Source organism: Macrotis lagotis, chromosome 3 (assembly GCF_037893015.1).
Source record: "Macrotis lagotis isolate mMagLag1 chromosome 3, bilby.v1.9.chrom.fasta, whole genome shotgun sequence".
NCBI classification, from domain to species: Eukaryota; Metazoa; Chordata; class Mammalia; order Peramelemorphia; family Peramelidae; genus Macrotis; species Macrotis lagotis.
The window spans coordinates 258,653,040-258,663,160 of NC_133660.1; positions in this window are offsets into that span (position 1 = coordinate 258,653,040).

The following is a 10,121-nucleotide window of genomic DNA, read 5'->3' on the forward strand; positions in this document are numbered from 1 at the left end:
GAAAATATCTTTGTAATATGTTTCTCTGATAAAGGTCTAATTTCTAAGATAATTCACATTTATAAAAATAAAAGTTTTTCCCATTTGATAAGTGGTCAGAGGCTATGAAAAGGCAGTTTTCAGTGGAAGAAATCTATACTATCAATAGCCACTAATAATTAGATAAATGAAAATTAAAGCATTCTAAGGTTCTATCTCACCCCCCCCCATTGGTTAAATTAACAAAAAAAAAAAGAAAAATGCCAAATGATGGAGGGGCTGTGGGAAAATAGGCACAAACTAATGCATTGTTGGTGGATCTGTGGACTGGTCCAGCCATTCTGACTCTTTTTTTTTTAAGTTTTTGCAAGGCAATGGGGTTAAGTGGCTTGCCCAAGGCCACACAGCTAGGTAATTATTAAGTGACTGAGGTCAGATTTGAACTCAGGTACTCCTGACACCAAGGCCGGTGCTTTATCCACTGTGCCACCTAGCTGCCCCCTGCCATTCTGGAAAACAATTTGGAATTATTCCCAAGACTATTGAGAGATCAAATAAAATGAAAAATGAAGTATATCCACAAAAATATCTGTAACAGCTCTTTCTGAGACCATCTCCTCTTTGTCTCATGTCATGAATTACATGATATGACTAAAAAAATTGTTCACACATTCTCATCCATTTGCTGGTAGACAGTGTCTCACTCTTAATGAATAAAACTATAGGATTCATCTCCATCTCACTGTGGGTCCATTGGCAGTGCCAATGAACCGAAAGGAACTCTTGTGAAAGGAATCAGAGTGGACAATCTCTAAGGCCCCTTCTAGCTCATAGGACCATTGATTTATAAGGGTATGAGACCCAGAGAAATCAGATGATGTACTCAGGATTACATAAGAGTCTCAATCAAGATTTGAACCTAGGTTTTCCTGATTCATCTGTCCATTATACTAAGGGTATCAAAATAGAAATGGAAGTCATTAATTCATACATAAGGATTCCTACTGGGTATGCATTGACTTAGTTGTAAAATGTTATATTATCTTTGTTTTATTGGGGGGTTTTTGGTAAGTATTATCTTCATTTACTTGTCAAATATTTCCCAAGTACATTTTAATCTATTTCTGGCTGTTCTCAGGAACATTGTGGGCCATATGCAGACCTTAGGTCTGACCCCAGTGCACCCCACCTCCTTCCTCTAAGTCTGTGATTCTAAAGATCAATTTGAAGAGGGGAGAAGATGAACAACTAGGAGAATCAGGGGAGGCTTCCTGGAGGAGATGACACGAGTTGTAGGAAGTTAAGAATTCTAGGAAGCAGAAAGGAGGAGGGATTTTTTTTATTAAAAATTTTATTTATTTTGAGTTTTACAATTTTCCCCCCAATCTTACTTCCCTGCCTCCACCCCCACCACACAGAAAGCAATTTGTCAGTCTTTACTTTGTTTCCATGTTGTACATTGATCCAAATTCTCAAGGTCTTTTTCAGAGAGTTTCAATTCTCACCCTCCTTTCTGGGTCACCAAAGATCTCTGTCTCAAGGGGCTAAATCAACAACCTCTCACTTCAAAACCATGGTTTCTTTTGAGCAACCACATCATGGAAAGACACTTTAATGGATGGTTCTGGTGCCATCATCTTTGTGTAATATTACTTTGGTTTGTTTACAATGGGACTGCTCCAAGAGTAGTTTCAGTATTCTTGGTTTCTTGGTCATCATTAATTGCCGAGGACTTTCACCTATCTTCTTTATCCTTTTTCCTCAGCTCTCCTATCCTAAACTTCCATACATCCTCCTAATGGGAAGGTAGACAACTTTTCTCCAAAATGTCCTTTGATTCAAATTTAAAAAACCAAGGTTCTGATGAGCCTGTGTGAAGAACAGTGTTTCAACGCAGTGTGGTTTCCCTAAATCTAACTTCTCTTTTCAAACTGTAGGCCAACAATTCAACATAAAATATTAACAATCCCACAGTTTGACAACTCAGCAAGATAGGGCATGTTTCAAATACCACCAGAGGCTCCTATAAAACTGGACCTGTTTGAAGATAATAAGGGATATTTACTAAACAAATGGAAACTAATTGGCACGCAAAGATAAACTTCAAGAACAAATGCAAAAGTTCACCATTGAGGAATCTCCTAACCTCAGAATTATAATCTGCTCTATACCCATTAAATGTTTTCCATCAGATGAAAAGAGTTTTTGTAATCATTAGCTCGTTAAATTTTATGACTCCATAAGAGATGGTTTGATGCTGCACCTTTCCATTGTTCATGGTCCCCTAGCACTATCCTACTTCCATGTTAGCTTCTCCTCCTATTTTACCCTGGAATGTCTAGACCTCAGGCAAAATATTCAAACAAGTTAGTTTCGTCTTTGATCTTGTCCCTTTTGCACTCTCTTTTTCCCTCCGTCTGTCCTTTTCTCTTAATAAATTTAATAATAAATAATAAAATAAAATTCCATTTTAATGCAGGGTTTTTAGTCCTGTGGATAAGTAACATAAACTTTCTGAAACTCAGTTTCCTCACCTGTAAAATGGGCCCAATTACATTTTATTGCCCACTTCTTAAAGTGACAACCCTTCAAATATTTAAAAGCAGCTATGACTTCACTCCTGTCTTCTCTTCCTCAGTTTCTTCAAGTAATACTCACATAACATGATTCAGAGCCCCTTCACTATACTAGTTACCCTCATTTGAAAAAAAGTGGAGTCCAGTGGATTGCCAACCTTGCTAGCTCTGTGCTTCATGTTTTACCATGTGGATTTAACTTTCTTTGTTGTCAGATGATACTACAGTTTCTATTGAGCTTGCAGTCCAGATCTTTTTCAGACAAAGGGCTGTTTAGCCAAGGTTTCCTCTGAGATATTGACTTTTGGACCCAAGTATTGCATATAAAGATTGCATACAAAACAGCCAAGTCTGAGATCAAAGCAGATGATAAATGAGGAAGACATAGGTTTAGACTGGAAAGAATCTACCCCCTTTTTTTCCTTTTCCTTGGTCCAATTCCTTGCATAACGCTTTCTATAAATATTTTCTTTCTGGTAATTCTTTAAATATTTTCTTTACTACATTTGATTTTCTTACTTTGACATTCTGATGTATTAATACTTTGTCTTTATAGACTCATTGATGATGGCACACCATCCAGTGGTCTGGATGGTACCCTATCTATGACTCTTATTCTTTTTGACTTGTGCTCAAATACCCTTGAGAATCCTTCATGTGGGGTAGCCCTAACATGCTGGTGGCTTCTTCTGGATCTTTTTACATTCTGATTATCAAAGGGACATGTAGACTGGTTTGTCTCTTATGCTCACCATATCCCTGAGCCACCCTCACTTCTGGTTCTATATCCTTCTGATGGTGTCCTTTATTCCATTTTTGCTTCTGCATTTCTTGGTTGGTAGTGTTTTGTAGCTTACTCATGTACACTTCATAAGTCTGCATGACTTCAACTTAAGTTTTTTGGCAACATTCAATGACTTGCAACCATTCAACATCAGTAGTAGTATATGAGTTCAAAAAGAGAGTCTTTTGTTTCACTGAAGAATTTAGGGTTATTAAAGGTACAATTTCTAACTAGTAGCCCAGCACACTGGGATCATTGACTTATTCGAGTGTCTTGATAAGCTTTTTATAAAATTTCTCTTCTTAAATCATCAAATTCCACTCATTTATTTGTAGTGTCTGTACAAGATGATTGTCCTAATGGACCAGCTCCTATGGGTTAACAATCCATTTTCATATTATAGTCTTGTCAATAAGTATTATTCATCCCATTTTGTTTTTCCTGAGTGGTTAGGTTGAACTCTTACTATCCTCTCTTTTAGTGTGCTTTGTAAAACTTGATACATTTATAACATTTTGACTCCCAAATAGGAACATTTGGAAGTTTATACCACTATAAGATAAAATCCAACTCTCCTTTCTGGGAGATTTCTATTCTGGATATCTTTCTTGAAAGAGATGAATGTTTTTGGTCATCAACAGACTTCTGTTTTAGGTCTTGCTAATATTAATTATCAGAGGCCATGAAACAAGTTGTCTTTGTTGATATATCTTTCAAGAAATTTGTTTATGATCTTGTTTTGTGCACAGAAGACACTTTGTTGAAAATAAACCAAAGAACTCATTTGTTTTCCTCGATGGAATCAAATGCTTTAAAAATCATCATCGGGGCAGCTAGGTGGCGTAGTGGATAAAGCACTGGTCTTGGAGTCAGGGGTACTTGGGTTCAAATTCGGTCTCAGACACTTAATAATTACCTAGCTGTGTGGCCTTGGGCAAGCCACTTAACCCCATTTGCCTTGCAAAAAAAATCATCATCAAACAGTAACTGTGGGATGATTTTTGCATCCTCTTCACTTTTCTGTTATTTGTCTGCTGTAGAATGCCAATGTGATTCCTTTTAATCGGGCATACCCCTATTTCATGTGCAGAACATGGAGAACACACAGCTGCCACTGCATTCAACCATGAGGGAAAGCAGGGAACCCAGCTTCTGACCATGGATGACTCCTCTCTGAGGGTCCTCTGCTTAGAAGAGTTGAGATTAAATAGAATCTTTTCAAAGAGGAAAACATTTTTCCATCTGGTTTCTTTTTGGCTTCTTCTCTCAAGATGACAAGATGTGGTGGGATCTTTACTTCAGTGTCATGGTAACCCTACCTAGATGGTGGCTAATGGCTAAAAGGACTTCAAAAAGCCTAGCTGCCCTCTTTTTTTCTTTTCCCTTTTTGAGTAGGTAACCTTTTGAAATTGTCTTGAAGAGGTGGCAGCCTCATATTCCAAAGTGGTTGTATTGTGGGTACCATTACACAGTGGTTGTTACCATAGGAGGCTTCTATGTCTGAGGAGATCATCTGGGAAGGTGATTAAGTTGAACATTTTGAGGCAGAGGTGAAATGTGAAATGCCTAATTATATAACTGTGTTATATTCTAATGAGGTGTGGACCTTTTGACTTTCCAGTTTACTATACTACTAGTAATAAATTTTTACTTAATTTTTGTTCTAATCATTCTGTAATGAATGCCATTATTATCTTATGTTTATCACTGCATTATCCCAGTAGGAATAAATTACCTGTCTTATATCTGATTTGTGTTTGTTCACTGAGCTTCCCTTTTACATTCCCCCATTTAAGGAATAGCCACAGGAAATAATGCTCTAAATCACTAATAATCAGATAAATGAAAATTAAAACATTCTAGGGTTCTATCTCACCCCCCGCCATACACACGGATTGGTTAAGTTGACAAAAAAAGGAAAATGACAAATTATGGAGGGGCTATGGGAAAATAGGCACAAACTAATGCACTGTTGGTGGATCTGTGGACTGGTCCAACCACTCTGGAAAAAAAATTGGAATTGTGCCCAAGACTATTGAGAGATCAAATAAAAAGAAAAAGGAAGTATATCCACAATAGTTGAAGTGGGAGGGTGATGATTCAACAAAAAATCTGAGAATTGGGAACGTAGTTCACTAATTAGGGTCTGGTTTTTCTAAGTTGAACTGAGACAAGTCATAATGGCTAAGTTAGTAAAAGCCAGGGACTGGTATGAAGTCACTAGGGCCTAGGACCTCAACTGATTGTTTGCCTCTAGTCCCTAAGCTTAAATACAAAATATTCTTTAGAATTTGATAAAGTTGGGAAATATACATATGGTATGGTAATTATTGATTTTTCCATCACTTTGGACATAATAATGTCTGAGAATTTTTCTTAGTCTTAGGTGTTCTAGCTCCTTTTAGAAATCTTTTTATTTTTTTAAGGCAATGGGTTTGAATGACTTGCCCAAGGTCACACAGCTAGGCAATTATTAAGTGTCTGAGGCTGTATTTGAACTCAGGTTCTCCTGACTCCAGGGCCAGTTCTCTATCTACTATGCCACTTAGTTGTCCCCTGCTTTTAGAAATCTAGAGAGTTAAATCCTTAACATCCTTAAAATTGTGTGGGGTTCAAGCATAGTGGGGATGGGATGTGTTTAATCTAGTCCATTTATTAGATGCTAGTGCAGACTTGAGTTCAGGACATGGATTCCGTGGACAGACTCCTAGAATGTTTGTTCTTTAACATCACAGACCATTTGCTTTCTCATGCAACACATCAAAAACTGTAATTGTAAAGGACAAATTGTGACAAATGATAGGGAAAAGTTAGTTATAAATTAAAAAAAATCTTTATTGGTCCTTTTCCATTTTCTCTTTTTTTTTTTTGTCCTTGCTTCATCATACCTTTGGGATCATTGACTTGTTCAGGTATCTTGCCAAACTTTTTATAAAATTGTTCTTTTCTAATTTGTACAGTTTTAATGAGATGAAATTGTTCATAAACTTCTAGCATCCTCCTCCAAAAGATTTTAAAAATAAGTTTATATTCTAAACCAGTGTTACTCTTTACTGAATTCTCTTGGCAAGGAGATCAAAGATTTTCTGCTTAAATAGTTTCAAGTGAGCATGGGGCAATCATTGATCTAGAGGTTGGCATACCAGTCTTGAGTAAACATGGCAAATTAAACATACCTCCTGTAAATTTGTGTTTACTTTGATTGGACTGCCCATGATAATCTCATTGGCATTTTTAATAAAGGTAGTACATTTAATAAAAACTTGAAATTATCTTCATTTTTCTAACTCCTCCGGGAGGTATGGATGGCTGAAAAGCAAAGCTAAACTAGACACATGAGAGATATTTTATCTAAAGAAGTAAACTGGTAAATGTTTATAAACAGCTTTAACCAAAAGGCTGAAGAGAATTTTAAGAATAACAACTTTCCACTTAGATGTCTTTTCCCTTTTCTTTAATTATCCAGACCAGCTACATTTTCGAGTTAGATAAATATAGGAAAAATTCATAATTCTTCTTGCATTGGCCAAAATGTTTGCCAATACCGTCTCAAAAAGGACTTTTAGGATGCTTTTTATTGTGAAATTGCTCCTCACTTCTCTCTTCAATATATCACTTCAAAATGATGTCATGGATGTGGATTATCTCACCCATTGATGCAAATCTCAAATATTTCATGCTCTGGTATGGGATATTACTCAATCAATATTAAGTAAGGCACTAAGAAGACACAGATAACTAATGGCGTCTCTACCCTTAGGGAACATGCATTCTAAGTGACAAAGGGAAAAAGAATATCATTTGTAGATGGAAAACAATATACTGATAGAGTGTGATATAGGTGAAAGAGAGATCATGACAATGTGTTCTTTGAAAATTTGAGGAGAGGAAGAACATTTCTTCTGGTAGGAATCAGGGAAGGTTTTCAAGAGGTTCTAAATGAAACACTGAAGAGAAGGATTTGGAAGGTGGAGCAAAGAAGGGAATGCATTCTGAGCACATGAAATAGCATGTGAAAAATTATTGAGGCAGAAGACAGAATATTGGGTTTTTTTGGTTGAGGGAAGAAATGTTAGGAGTCTAATTTGACTGCAATATTGAACTTCTTAGAGAGGAGTTATATGCTACATGAAAGAAGAAAATAATAATTATCAGGCATAGTGCAAAATGCTTCATAATATTTTGTCTGTTGATCCTCACAACTAAGGAAGAAAAGGTTAAGTGAGTATCTGAGGTCAGATCTGAACTCAAGTCTATCCGGTGCCTTGGATAGAACATTGGTCCTGGACTCAAGACTCATCTTCCTGAGCTCATATTCAATCTTAGACTCTTATTAGCTGTGTGACCCTGGCAAGTCACTTCACCCTTCTTTCCTCAGTCTTCTCATCTGTAAAATGAGCTGGAGAAGGAAATAATCAACCACTCCAGTAACTTTGCTAAGAAAAGCACAAATGGAGCCACAGAGTCGGACAAGACTGATCAAAAAATTCTTGACTCGAGCCCTAGTACTGTCTACTGCCCTACCTAGCTACCTAGGTGGAGAATTATTAGCAGGAACAGGAGTGGTAAGGCTAAAAAAGATGGGTTAGCTACCACAAGGAGATCAAAGAAAGAAAAAGAGCCCACAAAAATAAACGAAGCAGGTACTCATTATCTGGAGAACACGTTTAGCTATGTGAAATGTGATGTAATACTCTTGTGGAATAAAAAATGTTAGAGGGGATGGTTTCAGAGAAACTGGGAAGTCTTGGATGAATTGACTCTGAGATAGAACAATTTATACAAAAACGACAACAGGAAGACAAGCAACTTGAAACTTTGAAAGACTTGACTGTTCAACAAGACGACTAATGAAGATTCCAGAGAATTCATGAGAAAATGTGCTACCCACTCCTGATATAGATATAGCTGTCATTTAGATGGAGACATGTATAGGTTTGGAACATGACAGATGTGGAAATTTATTTTGCTTGACTAATAATAGTAATAATAACAATGCTAGCATTTATAAGGCTTTCAGGTTTTTAAAATACTGTCTATATCTTATATCATTTGAACCTAGCAACAACCCCAAGATGTGGGTATTGTTTTACAGATAAGAAAACCAAAGCAGTAGTTAAATGAGTAGCTCAGGCTCACAAAACTGGTAGTTATCAAGAGGGAATTTGAACTCTGTTCTTCCTGATCCTGTTCAGTATTCTGAAGACTATGCATGATGATTACAAATATTTTGTTTCTTTTTCCTATTCCAATGTAGGGAGTGGGATGGGAGAGAAAATGGATTTTTTTTGAAGAAAGGGACACTACCAACTGGGAATCTATGTCTTGATTTCAAGTTAACAGTCTGGACTCACATCTAATACCGTCTGTTCTGGCAGAAAATTTGACATGCTGTTATAAACTCCAAATAAAAACAGAAATATACAAAGTGTGACTTTAGGCAATTTATCAAAAAAAAAAAAATTCCAGATTCCAGAGTCACAAAAAAGAATGATTGGATAGTCACTTTTCTGAATAAGATTCTGAACTTAGTCTGGTCCTTGGAGAATGGACAACACAGTCAATCACTAGACCTGCATTCCAAACCTCCTTGCTTGCCACAGACTTGCTAGATCTTATGTTCAGTCTCTGAAAACATAGGTCCTCTATTCATGATAAAGCATAAATTGAGGTCAACAATAAAAGAATGGAGAAGAAAACATGAAAAATTATGCCAAAGAGAGAAAAAGATATGATTTATGTGTCACTGTGATGATTGAAATATAAAACCTATTCTTCCCTTTCTCCTCAACTAATGGCACCCATCTCCCAGGTCTGAGTCCTTCAATCAAAATTTAAAAAATGAGTGTTTTGGTCATCCCTCAAAGTCAACATCCATGAAACCTTCCTAGAGTGAACCATTTCGTTTTTAATTTGTGTACAATTATTCTAGGGTCTCCTTACTCCAAGCTCCCAGAGAGATTTTGAAAATAATTACATTAGGGAGACTAGGTGGATAGAGCACTGGCCCTGGAGTCAGGAGTACCTGCGTTGAAATCCAGCCTCAGACACAATAATTACCTAGCTGTGTGACCTTGAGCAAGCCACTTAATCCTATTTACCTTGCAAAAACCTGAAAAAAAAAGAAAATAATTACATTAAAGTGTGCATGCCATTTTCAAAAGCTCAGTGGGAGGATGGAAGGAAATGAGCAAATAAATAAATTCACCCAGATTCTGTGGCTTCCCATTCTTTTCTGGGTGTCTTTCACCTGCCAAAAGAATTAAAAACTGATTTGCATAAATTTTTTTCTGTCAGAAAATGATGACCAAAAAAATCTTTTACCAAAAGTTGCTATACTTCTGGATGTCTTTAAGCAAACTATATTTCACAGTATGAAGTTTAGTTTTTAGGCAAGAAATTAATTTTTGTTCTATATTTTTTTTGTAATCTGCACATTTACAGTGTTCTCTTCTTGATGGTCTAACAATTAAGAACTGTTGCTGAGGATTGGGGCAATCTTGCTCTATTTCTCCACTAAGGCGAAAAGCAATCCAGAGGGGAAAATGTATACCTCCAAATACTTTCTTTTTTTAAATTTTTTCCCCAAATACTTTCAAGAGAAGAAAGAAGCAGATAGATAAATTAGGCATGCAACCAATAAAACTAGAAAACCAAACATCAAGATCCTCTAGGAAACTCCACTGGAAGTGGTCCTCTCATTGGACCCATGTTTATAGACACCAGACTGGATTCATTCCTAGGGCATTTGGATTACCTTGACTCTCCTCCCCCCCCCCCCC